This window comes from Lathamus discolor, chromosome 5 (assembly GCF_037157495.1).
Source record: "Lathamus discolor isolate bLatDis1 chromosome 5, bLatDis1.hap1, whole genome shotgun sequence".
NCBI lineage: Eukaryota > Metazoa > Chordata > Aves > Psittaciformes > Psittacidae > Lathamus > Lathamus discolor.
In genome coordinates, this window is record NC_088888.1 from 28,540,675 (window position 1) to 28,561,447 (window position 20,773).

Genomic DNA, 20,773 nt, shown 5'->3' on the forward strand with positions numbered 1-20,773 from the left:
CCATTGAAGAGGGTACTGAATTTTCTCTCCTGTGCTTTTGTCAGAGGTGAATCAGAGAAGCAGACTAGGAAACTATAATACACCAACCCATGCTTTGTTAAGCAAGCAGAGTGAGTCTGTATGCTAATGACTCTGCAGGAATACACTGACACACTGATTTTTTGGTGTGATGAGCAAGGATTATTGACACTGTTGAAATCCTGGTTGCACTGGCATGCAGGCATCCAGGTTGTTTCTTTAGAATCCAGACGCTAGGAAGACAGGCTGCAAAAATAATTTTGTTTGTGATGAGCTATTATTTGACCATTTATGACATAATTGACTATAACAGAAAAGAAAATACACATTTTGGAACCTGATTTTTTTTTTGTTTGTTTTAAAAAGTACCTAGAACATGGAAATTATAAATAAATGCTCCTATAAAACTCTCATCAACCACTCTCTGATGAATAACCGTATCGGTTAACGAAGGACAGGCAGAGACGGAAATGTGTAAGGACAGACGGCACAATTTTGCAGTTCTGTCTGCTGAGGATTTGCAGCACCTTTTGTTCAGAAACACCATTTCCTCGTTCAACTTTTCATGCATCAGTAAAATAAGACATCAAAGAGATAACAGATAAAAGATAACAGCTCTACCTCAAATGCTGCTCACATGTATTGTTTGTGTGACTGACTGTGCCGAGAGGAGCAGTGTGCAGCGTTAAGGACCATGAAGCACATGTGTATGTTCTAGCATTTTTCAAGAAGAATAGAAACTAGACATGTATTTACTCCAAATAGTCTCCCCACATCAACTTTCCACTGCAATGAGCACAGAACATTCCTCTGCCTTCACAAAAACAGCTTTCCTTACAATATGGGAATGCTCGTGTTTGACTACATAATGAACAAATTGTTTTTTCCCTTGGCTATTAGAATTAGAGTTCCTAAACAAATGATGGGAAAACCATGTTCTACCCTCATAGAAAGAAGGGCAGACCAGTGTTGAGGCTTTGAATCAAACCAGCACTTCTGAGGACACAGTACTAGGTTACTGAGCTGTTTTCTAATGTCCAGTATTTTCCTTAACCCACCCCCACCTCTCTGTCTCAACGCTATTTTAAATTTCATCAAAATTGCTTTTGATAGTTTTATATAAATAAACTAGAAAGCCACTTTCTCCTCCCATAATCCCGCTATTCCCCCCCCCCCCCCACTTCAAGACAAAAGATGACAGAAATTCAAAACACACTTGAGTTTCAAAATATAAAATGTGGCAACGTATTCAATGATGCAGCAATTTAGTTCGGTTTAAAATTGATAGGGCTTTATTTACCAGCTATAATAAATTAAGAACTGTATAGAGGGTGTTTACAGTAACAAGAAATATTTATAAATAAATACACATTAAGATTTATGCATAATCTTCAAAATTTTCAAATCATGAAATTACATTAAAGAGACCACCAAAAACTCACCCCAGCCTCTTGGATGAGTCTCTTTCAGACCTTGTGTGTTTTGCACACACTTCTGCTCATTAAATCAATTTTCATTTCAGGTGTTAATGCCCAAGCTTGGCCCACCTGCTCCAATCTTCCTAGAGGGGTCTGGGAGATGATTTTTTTTTTTCTAATCACCTGATTGTTAACTTCCTTTGTTTTCCTAGATGGAGGGATCTTTGCATTTTCCTGAGAGATTCTCTATCAACTCAATAGCACTTACTGGGTTTAAAAGGTCTACTTTATCCACTGGGTTGCTTTGGATAGCAAGGCAGTGATCAACCTAGCAGGATGCCTTCTCAACTGATCAAGTAAAAACCAATCGTCTATGACTGCACGTCTTTGAATTTAAGCTGTGACTGAAGTTCTGGAAAAAGATGTGCTTGAAGAGCTGTCATGCAGGCTACCTTGCCCCATAGCAGTCCCTCAGCAGCAAGGTCAAGTCCATCCTTCCCTTCAGTAGAACCCCATAAAGACACCAGAAATGGAATTTCTGAAACAGAGGGGCTGGCCAACAGAGGCCCTTTGCATGTGTGAAACATGTAGTGGATTAAGCATTTCAGAATTTAAAGTTACTGTTTAAGCAAAAAATCTGGTGGTCCTATATTTAGGCACAAAAGAGAAAATGAACTCTGTGTATATACTGTATCTTCTTGTCCCAGAACAGGTCAATGAGAAGAAACCATGTGTGAAGTCCTCTGGCCAAGACTTGCTGCAAACTGACTACTGTAGAAATAATGTAAATACTGCATGCTTTCTTACTGCTTGCAGTTGAACAAAAAATAATACACGTTATTCTCTTGACATTCAATGGAACATTATGAATGTGCAGTGTACATCTAGAGCTTCTCCCTTGACTGCAGAGTGTAATTGCACTGCTTAGACACATGTTCACCCTAAACAATTTCTGATCAAAAGTGCCAGTGAGTTCATTGGACTGCAGTTTGGACCACTTAAAAAGATTGGGTCTGATGTAGAATCCACTGTAATTTCTTGCTCATAGAAATAACAGAGTGCTTTTCCTCTTTTAAGGCAAAGAGGAATGGTGAACTGAAAGCAAAACCCCTTCAATTTGAAAAGGACTACATGGGTAAGTAGGGATATTAGTAATCAAATTAATTTATTCCTTCATGACCAGATGAATGCCCTTAGACATCCATCATCAAAACAGAAAGCACAGAACCAGTACATTGAAAAATGACTACACTTCATACTGGCATTTATAATTTTGCAATTCCTGCTTTTAGTATTATTTCTAGTTCTGCATGGTGACTTCAGGTACTTAATTTTAAGGACACAGGAGGAAAATATACCTTACAGAGAAATAAAGTAATCAATAATGTACCTGAAGATTTTCAATTACTATTTCTACAAGTTTCATGGTATTCAAACTATTCTAATGTATTTATTTTATTATTCTCTTGGGTATTACTCAAGCATATTTTAATAATCAGGGTGATTCTTCTGAATTGCCTAGGATCTTCCCTCACTTACGTGCATTAAAAAAATACAAAGTAGTGAGCTTTTTGCCTTTTGGGGTTTTTTTGGAAGAAGCAGTCCAGCAAGCTTGGCTTTTGCTTGTATATTCTAAAGCTTGTCATTAAATTGAAAAGAACAGATTAAATATGAGAAAATACATAAATTCCAAAGATGCCCAAGATCTTCTGCTGTACTGAAGTTCCAAATTTCTATGAGTGTCAGGTTTGGAACCATTATTTAGGCTTTTAAACTTCGGCTTCCTCATCTAACAAATACAGATCATGGAAGTACTCGGCCTCCATGTTGCAGTTTGTAACATACAAAGTGTATATGAACAATACACTCCCTGATGAATTGTCACTTATTCAATAATGACATATTTTACATATACGTATTTTAACTTACATAGTATTGCAGCCTGTAACTGCAAGCTGCACTTGCATTTACCTCTACAGCTTTGTAGCATTTTGACTTCTGAAATTCTACTTGCAATCTGATGTCTCCTCCATCACAGCACTGTTAAAATTAATAGGCCAAGATAGTCTTCTAAAATTAAACTCTGATCTGAAAGGTACAGTTGAACATTTGGGGATCTCTCTTCAGATGCTGACAGGGAGACATGTGAGCGGATGTAGAGAGAATCTGGATATATGGTTCACATATGGGCCTAACAAGAGCAATCTCTTCATATAAAGACACTATTTCTCATGCTAAGTCTACCTTGTTTTCTAATGTCAGCTGAAAGGAATGTTGGAATCTGGGACAGTTTTCCGCATCAGAGTCTGTTACTTAACTGCCTGATGTCAGAATTATTGTCTCTTTCATAGGACCTTTGTAGTTTGGGGGTTTTGTTTTGTTGTTGGTTTGTTTTTTTTTTTTTAGGGGCCAGGTTGTTTATTTAGAACTATAAATGACATACCATCTTCGGAAATATTATTCTCTTGCTTATTTTTCCACCCAAAGCACCATGAAATTACTAAGGTACCCCAATTCATGAAGGATTTTGCTTGCAATGTTTCATTAGAACCATGAGATTACCATTGATTCAACTTCACAAAAGAAAGTTGGTATTTAAGATTGCCAAGTACTGATGGTTTTGAGCCCAAGTCCTTCATCAGAGTCTAGATCCAAAGACACAGGTCCCAGACTCAATGCTACACTAGCTGTCATTTCGGGCTTCCTTTTGTAGAGCAGAGAGTCCAATATGTCAGGACAAGACAAACGCAATGAGTAGGAAGAAGTGGAAAACAGATCTTGGTTGCTAAGTTAGCCTGTCATGTAGTAAAAGTTCGTGTGAAGCCACATACCATATGACCCAAAGGCTCAGTTTGCTCAGAAAGCTAGTTTAGTTGAGACAAAAAAAAAAAAAAAAAAAAAAAAAAGAAAGAAAAAAGAAGTGCAGTAGAAAAGAATTCCAGTTGCAAACATGCAAAACGTGCAGAAGGTAGGACTTATACTATGGCTTACTGTGGGAAAATCTATGACTTTACGTTAACTAGTGTATAGCCATACCAAAAGCACAAAAATTTTGCTCGGACAGGTCTGGAAGAAAAGTGTCAACATTCATTAATGCCTACCGCTCATAACATGCAGAACGTTAAGAAAAATCAGTACAGCATTATCTCCACACAGCACACAGATGACCTAAAACCAGCAATGCCAGGATCTGTACCACAGTATGGGTAAAAATGCAACATTTGAATTAGAACTGCCACAGTTCAAAACAAAATGCTCAGAAGCCACTGATAGCTACCAGAACAAAAAGCATTCAGAGGACCAGGAAATGACCAGAATTCATATTTTATGGCTTTAAAAACTGAAGAAAACCAAACACAGTAGCACCTCCAAGCTGTGCAGTCCTAAATAACAGCATCGACTGAGAAAAAAAACCACTGGAATAAGGAACAAAACATGCGAACATGAGAGATGCTGTCCAAGCTTACCTTAACTCAGGGAAAATCCTCAGCCAAGGAGGTTCAAGGCAAAATTTGCCTCTTAGAGCTGCTGAATTATTTTGAAGCTAAGTCATTACAGCAACAAAGGGGCTTAATGGGTTGCAGCTACCTATGAGTCACAGGGTTCACAGACAGGTCTTCATTTAGCTCAACACACCCAAAAGAAATGAAAATTTCTTTTTAATTCAGGGTCCTAATTAGGATAGTAATTGGAAGAAATCCCAAACCATCACGCTTGATGATAACAACCTATGTGTTTACACCCAGACTCTTTTGTAGCATATTGTGGGGAGAAAACGAAGACTTAAAGTACACTAAACAAATTACCTTACCTAGTTGGGGTCTGAACTTCGTTCCAAGTTTTGAAGAAGTCCAGGCCTTTTGAGGGAACTCAGCCAGCAAATTCAGGCAAAGATTTCTTCAAAGGATAAAGAAGCTTGATTTTTTTCCCGTTTTTCTTTGTGTTCTTCTTTTCTTTTTAAATAAAAGCAACATCTCTGATTTGTGAGCACAGAGATTTGAAAGGAAGGGAGGAAACACCATTACAAATAGCAAGCAAAGCTTTCAGCTTATGAATCTACTATTTCATCCATGAAATATCCAGGTTGCCTTCATCATCATTTCCAAAACACCACATTATATAAGGCAACAATGGAATACTAGGCTGGTCTGTTTCCCATATTTTTAGTTGGCTCAGCTGGAAACTGAACACAGGCTATTGCCCCAGGATGAGTGAATAATTTAACTCCAATGCAATTTTGCACAAAATTACTTTCACAACTGGGAAAAAAAAAAAAAAAAGGCAAGCATGGATAGTCAGGCTCCTTCTTAAAGAATGTGATTTGTTTTCCCCTAACTAAACTAATATCATCCACAAAGATTAGTTCACACCATTACTGTTAAATAAGCAAGGTATAAATCTTGACATCAAAACACCAAGCTTTTCTGTGCTGAGTTAACTGCCCCTGCACAAGTGCCAAGTACAAAACATATGCATTACATCTCCAACAGTACTGCACTGGCCTAGGTGAAATCTCTGCTCAGGAGTAAAATTTATGCTAAAGTAGATGCAAGACAAAATCCCCAAATTGTACACCAATATTTAGAAGAGGTCTGTTGCATGTGGAACTGGTTTTGATCTTCAGATCATAAACTCCTGGAGGCACAGATCTTCTTTAATTACATGACTACAAAGCACCATGTGTTTCCATTATGCTATTTAAATAATAGATTTAATTTGAATTTACATTTGTTGATGTAAACATTACTGACTGTAATATTACCCTCCAATCTGATGCAGAAAGTCACTGAAGTATTAGGAAAAAATTCCTTCCCATAAAGATTACAAAGGAAAGAATCCCCAAATGTGATACTTGAAAATATGAATAGAAATTAGCTTAATAGGAGAATAAATTGTAGCGGAACAGAATTCTTAAGATGATGTTTTCACATAACACTAACATTTTAGGTAGCTCTTATTTTCAATTCTGCTCTACAGTTATCTGTTGTGTTTAAGGGACTGAATGAGTTTAGACCTTTTCAGCAACCAAAGTTCAACTGATTATTAAATGTAAGTAAAGTAACACGACAAGGATCACTCATTTATCTTGCAACACAGCTTTAAAAGAATTGGAACTGGGAGTCTGCTAATGATTTTAACTATCAGGAGTCTAATCAGTTCTGCTTTTACCAAAATTAATTTACCTCTGCTTTTGCATAAATTGTCCCTGATTGTTTAAAACTTTGTTTGGGTTAGCTTCTGTACATCAGGTGGGGCTCAAATGGAGCAGAGTGGTGGTGTGTCCAGAGACAATTCAGAGAACTGTAGTTCAGAGGAAAACATTTTAACACAATATAAGATAAGCTTTGCACATGCACTATTAATAGAAAAAGCCCACCCGGGACTACTGCTGAATGAAAGGGAGTTTAATTTTGTTTTATAGATGACCTGCAAGCTCTTATAATAATTGCTGTAATTCCTCTGTTTGGGAAAACATAGGCAAAAAGAAAAAAAAAAAAAACCAAACATTTATGTACCACATACGTGGAATGTATTGTTCAGTTCATGTCATGTTGCTATTAAAAAAATTACATGAAATAACAGACCTTGCAAACTATATCTAGTCAGAATATCTAAGCATTAATAATAACAACCACAAAGTCTAAAATTTGCCAACATAGAGGCACTTAAAAGTGGGAGAAGACAGCTAAGAGAGAGTTGAAAAGGAATAAAATTCCATAGAGATTGTATTGGCTTTTGGTTTTGATCATATAACTCACAAGCAAGTGAGCAAACAGGTTGCATGGAAAATTTTGAACAAGCAGAGATTTTTGTTCACTGGGTAGATTCAAAATATTTTCCCCTCCAGAGATCCAGAAATTTTCTGAACATTTTTACCAGAAAACACTCATTCCATATGCAGAGATGGAATACCTAAAATTAATGTAAAACAATAAAAGCATGAAAAAGTTAAAGGGAAAGGAACAGAAACAGCACTGTAAGAAGACTTTTTCTTCTTTTGTCTTTAGTATTTTCTTACATATTACTAGATTATAATATTTTTTGGGTCCTTTAACCTGCAGAAGGAAAGAGTGGAAATACAGGGCCTTGTCTGATCTAAAAACACATAGGCAGAAAAAAAATAATAATCCTGGACATCAGTAAAAAGATGATGGCCAGACAGGAAGAAACAAGTATTTGAAGTGCTAGGTCTGACAAAAGGAAGTCTCCTTATTAGCTCCAGATCACCATTAACAGCCCCAGCAGTGGGAGCATAATCAACACTGTATGTGAAGAATCACCTGGAATTCACATAGTCCTGGATTGTTGATCTCATCAACAAATGCACGAGCTTATGGTAAGGTGCTCTGGACTGCAAAAATAAAGTGTAATAAATGCGTAAAAAGTGTAAGATTGACAGCTTCCTTAATACATTGCACATGGGAAAGACAACCGCTTTAACTTGTTTTGCTCTTTTTGTTCACTCCTCCAACTCTAATTCTTATTTGTGCCAGTCCTGTAAGAGGGTAAAACTCTTTGTAAAAATTGACTTATATTTAGATACTTGCAGCTTTGGAACTACATTTGGAAAAAATGCATCGGATCTGTCAAATCTGTTACGCATGAAGACAGGGCCTCCCATGCGAATTTACAGCAGCTACCTAAATGATTCTAACAGAGGCTAGCCATTTCCAATATGTAACACAGCAGAAAAGTAAATGTCTTATTTTGGAGGGGAGAGGGGGAAGCTTATTAAGTTTCTTGAGACATTAAGTTGGTACATGCACATGTTCCATCAGATGTTAAATATTCTTTTACTGCAAGACTTACACAGTTGTATATGAAACTGGATGACCAAATCACAGGCACTATTATTAAAAGTCAAGCTTAGGCATTAGTAGGACTTTCGAGAATATCACAATATATTTACAAGAAAGCCAGTTGTTCCAAGATGGTCAAATACCTGGGTGTTTACTGCAATACTTTGGTACCTAGTAAGTGTTCAGACAAGTCTATACAACTACTCTTTCAGTCAAGCAAAGGGGGAGATGCCTTTACATATGGTGGAGTCCTTGAAGAATTTGGTTTCTTTTAAAAACAATGGCATCTTTCTTCCTTTAAACTGATACATGGGGGTACATTTCTGTACTGTTCTGGTGCAGTAGCTGTTACCAGCTCCTGAATTAATTACAGGAGGACTAAATAACAACATTCTGTCTTCCAGATTATAATATGCTTATTTATATTCATATCACTGAACAAAACTAAAATAAAAAATCACAACCTTTGGATATATTTCAAATCATTGTCTATAAAGAGAGAGAAATTCTAACATTCCTGCAAATGTGGAGTAATGTGGTCTTGGTTCTTGCCACACAGAACTGATTTTACATATATTTAGAGAAAAATCACTGTGTAAGCTTTGAAGACAGCAGTACCTTTCTTACAAAAGGCTTTGTTTCTTTTGATACAGCTTGAAAACAATCCTGTAAATACTGAAGAAGCTAATGATTAATAGCCTTTTTTTCCTCTTTGCATCAATACAGAACACCAAAATCAGTATTTCAGTAGTACCAAACTCCACAAAGTGTTTTTTCCCAAAGGAGCTTTCTGATCGTAACATTTAGATTAAGTTTATATTGAGATCATTTAACTGTCCACTAATGTTTACTTCTTCATCTGTTTCTTTCTTTGTCAAAGAGAGCATCTTCTAGGTTAGGACAGACATGGGTTTTTTCACTTTTACCAAACACAATACGCATTTGGAAGCACTACCCTTTAAGAATTAACTTTCATATAACATGGAACTATCCCAAACACACATTAGGGTTAACCTAGAAACAGCTTACAAGGTTCTTCTACAAAAGAGTCATAAGCATTTACCAGCCATACAGACTGGAATAGTCTTCTCTGAGATGGGCTACACAGAACACAGTAATACAGTGGAAAAAAAATACACCCAAGAGGTAGTGGTCAAAGCCCTTCTCTTTGTAGAGATACCATAGGATTTCTAACACTCCAGCAGAACAGAGGACTTTTTAAAATGGGCTTGTCTGAAAGATTCTCCAATATTGTATATTGCACATAACTCAATTTCTTCAAGTCAAAGGTGGATTGTCAAGCAGACCTTACTGGGATTTGGATCTTTTGTTCCAGAAAGTCTGGAATTTCAAACACAAGCCTTGAGTAACTAACCATCAATCCAATTTAGCACAACAAACTCATTGAAGACAACTGTATTTAGCTTGAATATATATTTTTCCACGTCAACTAAAACTTCAATAAAAGAGGAGGCAAATGACTGTTGTCCCACAGTGATCATTAGGGTGTCCTATTTACAGAGACAGAGTGTCACATCTAGAAATATTTTCTTTAATTTCCAAGCTGTATTATCTTACATCATTATATACTCCTTATAAAACAAGTGAAGAACTGTTATCTTGGTCAGATATCTCAACAGGGCACATTTGCAAATAATTGCCTGCTACAATTATCCTTTTTGGCATGAAGTCTGGACTTCTTCATGATATATTCTAATTCAGTGGCTTCTGCTTTTGTTATTCACTACCAATTTCTCTGAACCCAGCAATGTCAAGAGGTCAACATTTACATTGTTCAGAATACACCCTGAAAGTAAGAGTAACCCCATATTCTATCTTCATTTTTCCCCTTTGATCATCCCTTTATTTGACTGTATTTCAGTAAATTATCCATGTAGTTTTTATTTTGACAGCTCTCTTTACAGCAGTAAAACAAAATGTGTGCATTGCAAATGGCAAAGATTCAAATTTCAGCTATGTTTATCCAAAATAGCACTGAACTGCTTCTGTACTTATGCTATACTGCCTACAGCCTTACGGAAGGGGAGACAGATGGGATGAATTTAGCAGGGAAACAGCTGTGGCTTGAAGAAGAGACAAGCAAAAGTTTTGCTATCAGGCTTCATTATGTATCAAGGTACCAGTAAAATGTGTATCCGTAAGGCAGCCAAAAAAAGTGTTTTTCATTTGACTAGTGATAATTACCTTTTCTCAACAGCTGACAATGTCCTAAGCAGCATTAAATAGGTGTAATAATTAAGCAATAAGACAGGCAGTGCCTTGCTGGGGATTACTGCTCTCCTAGGGTGTGTTGTGAGGCAAAAGGCTGAAGGGGTGAGTGACTTCAGCCACCCGAGAAATGTAATAGTCCCCCAGAACTGCACTGCCTGGAGTGTCTTCTTGCTATTAAAAATGGAAATTTAAAAAGGACAAAAATGTTAGACACATTTCCTGTGGATTTTATTGACATGGGTTACCATTACAGAAAGTCAATGAAGAAATTCCATTTCTGCCCAGCCTATGAAAGCTCTTTTCCAGAGATACATATGCCTCTGCTCAGCTTGCCTGTGCATTTTATTCATAAAATTGATTTGGGAAGGACAAGTATTTGCAACATCTAACACATGTGTGATAAAGCACAGCAGATTACAACAGCCTTCACGATGGTAAAAGTTACAAGTCAAAGTTTTAAGTCACATGCTTCCAAACATTTATTCTGTTGAATTGCCAATGCATGGTGTCAACTTACAGACAAGCTTTTTTTTTAGTTCTGAAACTGTGTGTATGCATATATATACACACACATACATTTTTTAAAATATATATGAAAGGTCAGATTCTCAAGTGAACTGAGCAAAGGGAAGAAAAACAACCCAAAAACTTGAAAGTTGTTTTTGACTACATGCAAGTCACACAGCTAAAACTAAGGCTAAATCCCTGGTCGTGTGGGAAGTGCTAGTGTAGTACTCAAAAAGATTATACTGCTTTACATAAGCAAAGATTACTGTAATTTCAGCCATGACACTGGGACAGCCTTTTGAAACTGGAGAAGTGGAAGTATTTAGCAACCTTGACTTGAATCAAGTCAGAATTCTAAACTCTGCCCAGGATCAAGTCACAGGTAATGAGATAACATATTTGGGGCAAGAATGTATTTCCATATATATATATATATAACTAAAGATTAATTATGGCTCTCTGAGGTTATATACAACTTCTTTAAGAAAAACAAAACCAAAACCGAACAACTTCCCCTCTTTTCCTCCATAGATGAATTTAATGTTTATGAAGAGCAAATTAAACAAACACAGAATAATCTCTCATCCTTTTCCATTTCTTTCACATTTTGTGTTGTCACTACTTTTCAGAACCAAACCAGGAAGCTCTGAGCACACATAACTCTTGAGTACACTAGAAATGTGGATGCTAAGCAGGTCATTTCATACTGTCCTTCCTTATAGCCACTTCCCTAATCTCTATTTCTAAGTTACTATTAGGCTGCTACCAAATAGCAATACCACAAGGCACAATAAACACAACTACTTTTAGTGTTTAATATTTTAGGACAGCAACTTTTTAGAGTGCACTCAAACTGATGAGTATGACTGGAGCTCCAGAAAAGAATGATCATTTAACCAAGTAATAGGCAAAAGAATATTCTATCTGTGTTTAAGAGAACAAAACCACTGTAAAAATAAGTCTTTAGTCTCATAATGCATAAACAATAGCACTTCCAAATAGTTTGAAAAATGGAAAATAAAAAGCATGAAGGGAAAAAAACCTCACACCTTTAAGTGAACATTAGTTACAGAACTACTGGCATAAGACACATCAAGGCTCAACACTCAAAGATTTAAAAGCAGGTTAGATTTATATATGGAAAATGAGAGCATCCACAGTTACATCAACTTCCATAGGAGCAGAAATGAGCCCTGCGGAAGCAATCAAGTCACTGACGTTATCAGGAAAAATCAGCCTCCTGACAGCCTTGCAAAAATCTACTCTTTTATTGTATTAAAAACATAAATTGTCATTAGTTTTAGGTCTCTTTCTCCTACAACAATAACCTTGAAAGCATGCAGGTGCATAGATTTTGTTACAGAGCTGGTAAATTTTCATGACACACTTGCAAAGCTGTTTAAATGTCATTCATCTGTCTTCATTTTCAGTTCCCCACTATATGGGAATGAAGAGTTTTAAATAGCCTTAGTCTGAAAATCTCAAAACCGGAAGGAAATCTGCTCCTGCTTAAAGTAGTTTGCCAAATGGGTTAATAGTCAGATTTTATTATTATTGGGAGTTCACTTAAGGCCCAATAGGAAGATCCCAATTACTGTTAAATATCCCAATTAGATATTTGCTGCTGAACTATTGCACAGTGTTAGTCTCACAGTGGCTATTTGAAAACATATTTTTTTAATGTTCTGATACATCACAAGGATAGCACAGAAATACAGTATAAAAAATGAATTTAAAAATGCAACACAGGAATACACAGAAATACAGTACAAAAAATGAACTTTATAAATGCAACACAATTTGGAAGAAAGAATAAGGTGAGTATAAGAGTCAGGGATTTCAACAATATTTTAGATGGTCTAAACAATCAAGACTTGCTAAAGATTGTTAAATGGTATACACTTCTATGAGGAACATGGGAAAGGTTGTTCTCCAAACTTTATACTACATTGGAAAGGCTATTGTCCTGGGTAGAAACCTTTATTCTGTAACTCTGGATACCTTTTAGCAGATAGCTTAAATGACATGCTCTTTTGGTGCCATTTCGTGCCACTAGACAACTGTTTTTATGAAGAAGCCAGAAAAGGAACACTGATCTAGCCTGCTCACTTTTTATATCACATCTCTGGGGAAGGTGGTGAGGAAGACTGGTCTATGACTACTACCAGGCACTGAAGGCAAACTGGTTCAAAAAAGATGAGGTGGTGGTGAAAGGGTAACTGGGGGATTAAGACAAGAAGGATCATATATAACCACCAGAAGCAACCCCCACCTAAATTAAAACAGTTGCAGGCTTGTAGCAGATGTAGGAGAATAAAATGGAATTTCAGTGGAAAACTATGGGCACACTTCTGCCCAATGATGCACATCTTTTTCAGCATCAGTGTCAATCTGCAGAGTGCAAAGCATTTCTAGATCTTGCCATGTCAAGGAGAATCTGGGCTGAGCTGTCAAAGACACCACCTTTATCCACCTCCATTTTAGAGGAGAGAATCAAGAATTCTTCGTTAATGCTAAATTAACATTTAAATTTGAAAACCAACAACTGTGCTGACAACAGAAAGTAACAAGAACAGCCTGGAACCTTATGTTGTGCTGTTTTATGTCACACATATTTCAGGGCTTTTTACATTCCTGGTAGACAGGAACACAAGCTCACTATTAGTGAGCTGAAGGCTTTGACTCAAAGAAGTTGATGGTATGAATAAGAACTATTCCCTTGTCTGTTTTGGAGAAAGCAGAGTACATCAAAGCAGTAGAGTAGCAGATATTCTCAGGAGTGGACAATTACTAGGCTTAGCAGAGGGGGTGTTAGTCAGAGTGTTGATAGCTGTTCAACACAGAAGCAAGAAAACCTGGTTGTTTCTCCACATAACTTTTCGTTGAGGCATTGACTGTTCCCCAGTTTATGCTATCACTTTCCTAGATACTACTCTCCAGTTTCTAAAATAAAATTGTGGTGGCCAGCTGTCAGGATGCACAAACTGAACACAGACACTGTCGCTTTCTCCTCTACACCTTCTTCCTCACATTGACTATATTTTTATGCAATTAAAACAGATGCAGCATTGACAAACCCTTAAAGAAGATAATTCAGAGGATTATCAGCCCATTAGCATTGACCCTGAATGCACAAAAAGCCTGTAACAAATTTTGAAGAAAAAAGAACATATGAGGACATGAAGGTAAATGAAAACCATCAGAGAATGACACGTAAGTTAGACCAAGCAGATTCTGTCACACCAATCTTAAATTCTTTCACATTTGACTTTTTGCTGAAGGAAATGCAATAAATCTTACCTACTTCAGTGAAACATTAAATATCATGCCTCACCAGCACATGTAAACTAAGCGGTTGTTGATAAGCAACTGACTAAAATAAAGACCACAGCCAACGGGAACAATTGAAGGTGAGGAAGAATTGTAAGCGGATTTCTTCAAGTTTGAACAGATTTTTAAATATTTTGAATTATGACTCAGCACAAAAAGTGGGAGTGGGCTGATAAGTTTAAGAGATGCCATCAGCTCAGAGAAGGTCTGGGATATTGTACAGAAAGAAACAGATGACTCAGAAGATTGGAACAGCAGACACAGGGTGCAGTTTTATAGTACCAAGTCTTACGCTAGGGACTTCAAGTATTCTCAGTTCATAGCAAAAGTCTCTGCTAACAACTTGAATTTACTTGTGAGGGAGTTCCTGAACACACTTCTTGGACAGAGAAAGATTATCAGCCACCAATATTACGGAGCTGTCAAAACACGATCATAGGATCTATCAGTCAAGGAATTTCCAGTAAATACATTAATTCCATCATCTCAGATATTCAGATGCCTTCATCCAAACCCCTGTAGAGAGTTCTAACTGTCCATATTCAAAAAAGATCAACAATCAGAAAACTGAGGGTGATGGAGAGCTTATTACAAAAAGAACAAAAGAAGGCTTTACTTATTAATCAGAAGTAGGACTGAATAGATACAACAGTTGTCTAGAATTATCTGCATTATCAGTGCAGATAAAATAAAAGCAGAACAAAAGAACGATTTACCGCAATTCTAGGTCAAAGACAAGTACAAGCCAAACACAAATAAATTCAGACCATAAAGAAGAATCCTAATCAGATGATCAGTGGTACTGGAAACTGTTGTCCAAATTGGAGCAGCTTAATGATTTTTTCAAAGGAGCTCAATACATTCTTAAAGGAATCTGTCTATATATAAAACCTATATATGTTAAGTATATATATATATTTTATATGCACACACAGAGTACTCGTGACCTAGAATACATCTTAAAGAACATTATTAAGTTCCCTAAAATATCTATCTGAAAATTGGATGTGATATTTCCCTATGCTTGTAATTTCCTTCTTAAGAAGGCTAAAAACTTAACTGCATACTATTTTGCAGCATTTTCTAAAGACTCGATATTAGTATATATTTTCAGGTTTACTAACAGTTAATGTTTGCTTTACATGCCTACTGTTCAAGTAGTTGGGGCATAAATGCTTAAAAACAGTATTTGTGGGCTTATATAATCTTATAGAATTAAGTATTTAGAACTGGAAATCTTACATATAAAAACATAAATAATAAAGGCATTTATATATACACTAAATAGAGACATCTATTTAGAAGGGGGGGAATAGACAAACATATATAGTAAGTAGATGGCTAGTGAACTGGACAGAAAGAAGGAGGGAGAGATTTTGAACATCCAGTTTCTGTCCCAGAGGATGTGAACAGTGTGCAAACACCCAAACACTAAATAAAAGCCAAACACAACTTTCAGACTCTGACAGGATTTGCAACATATATGTATACGTGTACATGCATATACACATCATCCATTGATTATTTCCTAATAGTACTTTTCTGTGGCATATACATTTCTTAACCTAAAATGTAAGTCTATTAAATAGTAATAAAAAATTAAGTGATAGTGATAACCCCAAATTCTGTGCTGAGCAGAGAGTTTTATCTGGCTGCACTGCAACACCACACACAGTGACCACAAAGCTGTTTACAAACTCCTTGCATGAAAGGCCTTACAAAGAAGTCCGTCTCTGATTGCTACAGCAGTCCCATTACAGTGTGAAACGACACCAAAGATATATGGGTATGAACCATGATGCTCAGGAAAAAGTGAAATATACTGCTGTTTAAACATTGAGGCAACTTTAGCAGCAAAGATGTTATGGACACCACCCATCTTAATTTCTATTGTTAATATAAAAATTAATCCAGTTTAAACTAAAAAGCCACAATATAGTGCACATTTATAATTGCATTTCAGAACAGATGGTTAGTCTAGTAAAATAATTTGTCTTACTGTTACTTAAAAAAATACTAACCTATCACTAAAATAAAAATAAAGAAGACAATATATTCAAAGAACAAACTAACTAGACTGAAAAAAAACCCCACAAGGTTTTTCTTTCAAAAACTGAGTTCTTCCACCCAACATTATTTCTTGAAAACAGACACACAAGTAATACAAAAGCTTTAAGCAGAAAATGTAAAATTTTAACTGCAACTTGATTGCTTCAGTTATCAAGAAATAATTTTAATCAATTGTGCTACTGAAGATTTGCCAAAGAAATCCAAAATCTCTACTGAAAAGTGTAATGGTGACAGCAAAGCAGCAATTGTGATTATATGTATCAGTTACTTGACACTGCTGGTATATTCTCTCTCCCTGTCTCAATTCTCCTGTATATGTGTTCTCTCATATACTATCACTTAGTAACAACAACAAAAAAAAATAAATTTAATCGTGGGAAAACCCTTTAAAATCATTGTCAAACTGCATGTCACATTTTCTCTCTAATTCCTTGAGTGCTCTATTTAAGAATCCATTTTAGCTACTCTTCCAGATAAGCTTATCCATAAGAATCATACATTTCCCCATAGGTAGAAAACAAATATAATTTGTCACATGTTGTGCTATACAGACATTTCTGCACAGTTGCTGCACTACACTAGAGTGTCTGAAGGGGAAGACACCCCAGGTAGTTGGCTGCAGACACATCTCAGCAACATGGCACGTAGTTACAATTTGACACATATAGTCTTTATAAATCCAATGTCTATGAAGTCAAACAAATCTCCTTCTTATTTATAGTAACAGGCAAGAGCAGATCTCTGCCGTCTTGTTACACAGATGGTTGTAACATTTTTATAGTTAACTTACAACCACTGATGCCTGAGGAATAGACACACATCTGCCCCAAACTGCCAGTCCTGTAGGCTCTTCTTTTTAACTTCAGCTACCAAAAATACAGTCGAAATACATATAATACCATCAGCCCCCAAAAGCTACCACAACAAAAAAGCCCCATACAAATTTGCATAAAATGCATTATTATTGTTAATGTTGCAGAGATTGGACAGTGATCACACACATTACAGCAATGCCAATAGTAATACCAATTTGAATCACCAAAGCCAATGTTGTAGGGAAAATTCATAGCCTCAGACACCATATACTGAACTTAGTTTGGAAAAACATTTGGGAAAAAATCATCAGAAGTTTCTAAATTTATGATTTATTTAAAAGATTTCAAAAAAGCCTTGTACTTCATACAAACTACTGTCCATATGTTTTGGGTTTCTTTTCTGCTTGATAAAAAGTTAAAGGCATGGCTGGCTTATCTTGAAAAAAGGTAAGCAATTGCCTTGGATTATCTTCTCCTAGTTGAAGATACTGCTCTCTATATTTGCTGCATTTCCACGTATCATCTGGGTCTTTAACAGGAAATAAACACAGAAAAGAGGTAGCTATACTGAGTTTGACGTTTCCCATTTCAGACAAGGTCCACAGAAGAAATTCTCTTAAACAGATGACTTACAAGCAAATGCTTGCTTTATGAGAAGAATAGATGCAGAAAAGCAAAGCTGTAACTAAACCTTGTACCTACAAAAGTTATTAACTAAGTTCAGTGAATGCTTAAATAGCCTGATGAAATCCTGACCCATGGCAGCTTGGGCGAATATTACTTATTGTTAAATATGTCCCATCAATATTAGATCTTGGCAGATTCTTGTATTTTCCTTCTTGCTCCCCAAATTGGAAGATAATAGAGATTGTAAGAAAGTGGATCTGGATTTACAGAACTGGTCTAACTACAGAGGTGAAAAAGCATGCTTGGATTCAGTTCTAAAACAGACAAAGGAGAGAATAAACCAACATTATATGTGTACCGTTAATTAATTTGACTTGGATTTTTCTTCCTCTGGAATCTATTTTTTGTGCAGCACAGAAGAAAAGCAGAAAGGTAGTTTAACCTTTTATTTTTGCTACATATTTTTTTTTAAATTCTTGGCTAGTTTCTATCTTTATAGCTGCCCTATAAGAAATTCAATACTTTCTGCTACCTGCTAATTTCTACTATGAACACATATCTACAGAATGGGAATGTGAAGAATGTAATAATAAAACTTCGAGGTTGAAGATTTATGCCAATGTACTCTTTGCCACATAACAGACAAGAGTTTATTTCTGCAAGATTCAGAGCTATGAAGTCACACATGCTGACCAGCGGCACATCACTGACCCTATACCATGGTAATTAATACATTTAAGATCATCTATACTTAGCTAGACAAATCATTGTCTAAAATGAAAAGTGCATAGCTGCAAAAGTAGCAAAACAATAGTAACACAATGTAAAACAACCCCAACATATACACATGCGCAGATCCACAGTGTTGCTAGATTAACAACACTCAATGAACACCTCTTCATAAACTGCAGTGCAGCCTTAATGTGTCACCCTAGTCCTGCCAATTGCACATCTTTCCGTTCAAGCTTTCCCCAAACAGCATGCATCAACTGTATGATTTTGAACGGACATTTACTTCTTTTAAGGATGTATTTCACTGAACAAAAACACACTGAAAGGGATGGATATTTGCATTACATTGAAAAGGCTGATTCAAAATCAGCTTCAATGACTGCAATGTAAAGTAATCCATTTCTTTAAAACCTGCTTATATTGCTTTGAACTATATTAATTTGCAGCCCATATTCAGACAGAAAGATAGAAACAGCAGGGAAAGAGTTATCTTGTTCACTTCTAGGAATGCAACTATGACAATGACCAAAACATTGTTGCTCCAAAAGAAAGTCCAACTGATCAATTACATATGCTTCTTTCACAAAATAGTCGTATTGGGCCCTATTATATTCTTCTAGAAGAACATAAGTAGCAACACAAGTAGCAACAGAGATGTCTTTTTAAACAAATACCGCAATACCATATTATTCAAATGCAAATGTTAGGTCCTAAGTTAAGTCAAAATCATTTTGATACAAGAAACTTTCCAATGAAAGCCAGAATAACAACAGGTAGGAAATTAGGTAGGAACCCACTTTGCAGGATTGCATTGCAAAAGACTGGTGATATTTGTAGCTGCATACTAAGGGGAAACAAACTGTCTTAAGAAAAAAATCATCCTGTACATTATTTTGCTGTGGTTATTCCTACCTGAGTGATGAATGAAAATCTGAGGCAAAGCACATTATTTATTATTTGTTCTGCCGTTACTAAATACCATAGTCAGATCTCTAGTTTCAAAATCGGAAGAGAAAAATCACTATTTTTATTTTGTGGAAGACCTTCAACAAAATATAAAGGAACTGGGAGATTTATTTGTAGTAATAGTTATTCTTTCTGCTTTTTCTTCACCTAGATCTGAATACTTCATAGACAATTTATAGCACTTAAGAACTGGTACTGAAAATCTCTTGCAGTTTTCACACAAAAACTGAAATTAGATTACACTGAATTTTTAAAGCAGTTTATGATATCAGCTTTCTTACTTACTACCTGGATTTTAAATGAATATAGTACAAGATTGTAATTAAAAATATGTTAAAAGACTCCCTGCTTAAAGTTCTGGTAGAATATAGTGTTCATGATTCAAATACCTGATAATCTCTGTCATATTTATGTATTCTAAAATGTTAAATAAGACAAATGCTATCACTGTCCTGTTTTCCCTTCTCATTTGTCAGCAAAAAGGCAGCAGAAGGGAAGGCACTGCCTGCAGCATGACCACTCTGCTTTCAAACCACTTTCTGTTCTGGATTAATGCTTTCAATCTTTTCTAGTGTACAATCATTGCTGCTGCAGCAGAGAATGAGCAACATTTTCCAGTAGATCTATTTTATTTGGTTCTGACAGAGGAAAGGTTGTCCTAAAAACTTAAAGCAGTCTTACATTAAACTACATACTGATAATTCTACATAAGAATAGTTAGGAGGAAAAAAAAAAGAAGAGAAAAAATGTATTTTTTTTTTTCAGTGAAAGTAACCCTGACTCTTCAGTGCATGTCCCCCATATGCTAGGAATCTACCACAAGTAAAGAAATCAAAAGGGAGGTGAGATAAATGGAATGTGCCCATATAGACTAGGGATGCAGTTGTAGCATTTTAAATGTCTTTGTTCTCTGAGCTATTAAAGACAGTAACAATCCTAGGTTATAGAAGAACAGGATGAGGTAGAGACAGATGTGAAAAGGAAGATGAAAGAGGGGGTCTAGATGACTGAAAAGAATGCATAGAGAGCTTGCAAGAAACAAGCTGACTTGGACAGATTGACGAGATGGTAGGGGAAAAATTAAAAAGAAATAATTAGTAGTTGGGAAAAAAAAAAGAGCACACAAGACTGGCTGCTTCAATACATGCAAGCTTTGTTCCTAACAAGTGGTCAGTGGTGAAATAAAGCAAAGAGAATTTTTCCCAGTCAGGACTATCTAGTCTAAATAAAGTTAAACTGTATTTTGCATTTCACTGCT

General features: G+C 36.0%; 1 protein-coding gene across 3 annotated transcripts in view; it reads right to left on the reverse strand.

Moving 5' to 3' along the window:
- SDCCAG8 (SHH signaling and ciliogenesis regulator SDCCAG8) overlaps positions 1 to 20,773 on the reverse strand; it is a 117,530-nt gene that overhangs the window by 21,072 nt on the left and 75,685 nt on the right. The gene's annotated exons all lie outside the window — the stretch shown is intronic.